The following is a 4497-nucleotide window of genomic DNA, read 5'->3' on the forward strand; positions in this document are numbered from 1 at the left end:
AATAGCAGTGTGGGCATGTCGAAGGGTCTTGGGATATGATGAACTGCGTTTGTACTGTTGTGGTGATGCGCTACGTCCAATGCGTAAGCGAGTGTGTGTGACGTGTTTGTTTAGGGAGCATGGTTTTTGATGTAAGTCGATTGTCTAATGCTTGTCGGGTTATTTCAGTGCGTACGAGTTACTTGTGAGTGTTCTGTTTGTTGGGGGGGGGGGGGGGGGTCAAGGTATGTGTGAGGAGAGGTTCCTGAATAATAAGGCAGAGATAAGCTTTTTATTTCTACCTGGAGGTTGGTGGTTGATTATGGAGTGGTTAGAGTGGGAGGGGTCAAGTGCTGTTGCATAGAACAGAGTGCCGAACACGTTGAAGTGGGCTCGTATTGGAAGGATCTTTGTTTCATTGTGAAGGTGTTGATTGTTAATTGATATGCAGTCGTTGATTGTTCCAAGTGAAGCATTTTGGGCAGTTTGCACCTTTGTTATTTGTTTTCGAGAGGGTGGAATACCACGCGGGCGAGGCATAGTTTAAAGTGGAGCGGACGAGTTGTTTGTATAGGATGTCGAGGGATTCTTGAACCAATTCTGGTGCCAGTTAGTGTTCTGAGGACGTTCAGCTTGCGTGTTTATGCTACTGGTGTTGGGAATGATGTCATACCCGACACCTTGAATGGCTGAATAAGAATTGTTTAAGCAGCACACGTGTAGCCACCATTACAAGAGTTACAGTATAAAATGTGATATTCCATAGCTGATAATTTTTGTTCACTTTCGTTATAAAACGAAATTCATATTTCAACATGGTCATATCTGACATGAAGCATGAAGATTTATTTTTCACCCAACCAGAAAGCTTGATATCAGACTCTGCTAGGGTTAACCATTATCTTAGCGTGAGTGGAGAGAATATATGTTAGAGTGGAGGATTCCCAAATATGCGCATGCCACAGGGTTCGGTTCTTGGACGATATTTCTTCTGGGTCTTTGTATATGACTTGCCTGAAGGTATGGACTGCATTGAAACATACTTGCAGATGATGCAGAGGTCGTGAGGCAAGTGGAAAGCAAGGAGGATTTCACCATGTTACCAGGGAAGGAACCTAAGTCGATATGAACACTCGTAACACCAGTAAATAAGCTTCAGGATTCGACATCGTTCACCTGTCACCGAAGTCATTCTTTACCGAAAATGATTAAGGAGCCAACGTATCTGCTGGTAAATATCAGAATATCCTTCAAGTATATGGATAAGTTGATATTTAGCAAGCTATTTATATCCTACGTATGGCCAAAACTAGATCATGCTTCTCAGGCTTGGTACCATAGTTAAGGAAGCTCAAAGAGCTAAAAGAACAGTAAGGCAACAGAGATGGTGCCAGAGATAAGAGCCAGTGAAAAGCAGGAATCGTAAATTTATCGAATTTGGAAGAGATAAGAGTAAGGGGCGACCTGATCACAATCTTTGTTTTTGAAATATAGCGATAACGTGTCTAATGAACAGTTCGTCTAGATGAAGGGATTGAAAAACGTGGACACAACGTAATCAAATAGGAAACTTGTTAAAAAGGATGTTCACACTTTAATAGTGCGAGTGGCAGATGAATGGAACTGAATGACTTAGGACATGGTTAATGCAGCAGCATACTTAAGTTTGAGGCAATAATTACGATAATGTTCAAGGGATGGGTGGCACCAAGAGTGTATGTAACACCGCCTTCTGGTACATTACAAATAGGTGCTTACGTCTGGTCTCGGAAGACGGAAGCAATATTCATATTTGTTTTATATGGAGGGATGTAGTTGTGAGGTGGTTACGGTGACCTGTGGTGGGAAGATTGTGAAGCGCGATATATTTAACTGTACAGTTTCATATGTTCCTAGTGGTTTACGTAAAGAGTGCAGCGTCATTGTTCCATGTAAATCTCTTAATATTAACATGCGTTTATATATTTTTATGTTAGCAGAAACAGAGATGGCAACCGAATAGCGGAATAAAGACCATTTCTCTAAGGGTAATGCATTTCTTCAATACTTAACCATCAGTTTCCGCAGTGGCGTCAGAAACAGGCGATGGCCACTTTCTCTCATACTAATCTAGGTAACCTTTATATCGACCAATCTCTGCAGGAAGTTGAACAGCTGGGTTGACTGCAGATAGACTGCTGCCACAATCAGGATTCGAACCTAAAGGGCGTGATCCTAAGCGGCCAGTGAATGAGTCACGGTCAGCGTCGCTAAAATCGGTTACACCACACAGGTCCATTAATTTGTTACCCTAAAAAGGTTATATAGGATGATTCAATAAAAATTGCATGAACTTTGCGAGTGCCAACACAAGTGGGACGAGATGGTAGGCTGCGGACTTCAGGTGAAACGGGATGGCCCCAAAATAGTGCCCAGACCAAGACTGGCAGGGTGTATATGTGTGGGTTTGGTATATAGATGGGTTCAGATGCCGGGTGTGGCGGGACTTTTTATGTAGTTTATATTTAGAGGCACGAGGTTTAACTTATGTTGTTGGGTTATGATCATAAGTTGGTATGTCAATGTCCGAGGTCTGGAGGTCTCGGTACCTGGTGCTAATTCTGTTGCCAGTTCCATCCTTCCATCAGTCTCCAATTTCAATTCTACTCATGATATTCTTGGTCGTATCCTTATTTTAATACTTGACTGCCGTTTAACATATTTCAAACTTCTACACTGCCGGGGCCTGCAATGCAAAATACTCGAGCTCGTTCGCGCCGAATAACCTTAAGGAAATAAGTGCAAATGCATTAAACTTCGTAAAAATAGTTTGATTATTTTAGCATCCACAGTCTAACAAAAACTCCCAACATTCCTGAATAAGGTAATCAAATTTGATTTATTACAACTACAGGACTTTATGTGTATAAACTGAAATCTAACTACCGCATATTATGGGAAAAGCGTTGACTTGTTTTATTTGTAATTTTATCTTAAAATTTTACTTGAAATATTTTTCAACTAATCTTTTCCAGTTAAACCACTTGCTCATATGGACGATGATCAGTCACCATGCAAAGAAGATTCCTCTCCTTTCCCATGCATCGGGTTCTATTTGAGCATCTTGGGCACGTCTTATGTCCTCTAGTCTGCAGGGATATTTATTATGTGAAGTACCTTCAAGGCGTCTTGGCAAACAAACTGGTAAAGGTAGTGCGGTTTCATGGCGCTAGTTTTAAAGGCTTTGTGGCATAGTATGGTTTCTCCATCTGCCGCGTTCCGAACTGGAACTACCTCAAAGGGGTGGCTACGGCAGTCTCCAAATTAGTGAACTCTAGCAACGATTCATTCTTAGCCTTTTGTGCCTCAACAATCATTAGGGAAACTAGCGCGGGTTTGCAGAGATTCCTACCTAATGCTCTCACCTTAGCACGATCGTTGTGGTACAACTAGTCAATAAAGAAAATGACCACAGCATTACTTTCCCTCAAGTAGTATTTTAGTATGTTTTAAATAGCTTTTGATACCGTGAACGAGAAAACCGTAACCTAGGTCGTCCAAATAGGAAACCTTGAGATACAAAGTAGCAAGTTCGTAAGTTCTGAACGAGTATTAGACTTTATATTATGCAAAGCAGAAATGAAAAAAAAAAATACGAGCTTCAACACTACTTATCAAGGTCAGAACCATCTGGTCGGAAAACAGGAGGAAAGACTGAACAGCATTAGTTATTGGCGATGATTCTGGTTAAGACAAGATTCAGTCATGTTGAATCAACGCACTTAATGATGGCCATACAATATTAAAGGGAGGAAAAAGCTTCATGATCCACAACATACCATCTTTGATGAGACGGGAATCAGTACTGGTGGGATACAACTTCAACTCGGCAAAGATGACCTTCGCCATGCAAAGGCCTCATCCTGTGATAAACAGATATTGTTCCCCCACGGTCCTAACACTGCATCATTATTTCTACATAAACTCCAACACAAATACTTTGCCATCTTGATTAGATGCAACATTAATCTACATAAACTCCAACACAAATACTTTGCCGTCTTGATTAGATATACTACTAAAAGGCACAAAAAACAGTATTCAACTAAATGGCTAAGCTAATACAACTATCATATAAAGAGAATCTAACTCAGATATGACAAGTTTATATGGTAATCTCGTTCTACAACGAAAACGCATAAAAAAAAATGCAAAGAGAACTTATCTTAAAGAACGCCAGAGAATCACCTAAGGCCACACAACGAAACTCATCCTAGTGTCATTACTTTACAACCATCATGCCACATTTAACTGTCTAGTTTTCTCGAACTGTTCATGACTAATTAAATAATACACCCTCATTAGAAATCTTAAAACAGTTCTGCAAGTGCTTAAAATGTAATTTACCACTCATCTAATATAAATATGATGTGCATGAGATTATAACAAAGATGCATAAAGAAATCAAATTCAGCGCGAGGATAATGAATAACGGTAAGAAAGTAAATTTGGAAAAAAAATGGTCAATGATAAAAATAC

Source organism: Panulirus ornatus, chromosome 42 (genome assembly GCF_036320965.1).
Source record: "Panulirus ornatus isolate Po-2019 chromosome 42, ASM3632096v1, whole genome shotgun sequence".
In the NCBI taxonomy this organism is placed as follows: Eukaryota; Metazoa; Arthropoda; class Malacostraca; order Decapoda; family Palinuridae; genus Panulirus; species Panulirus ornatus.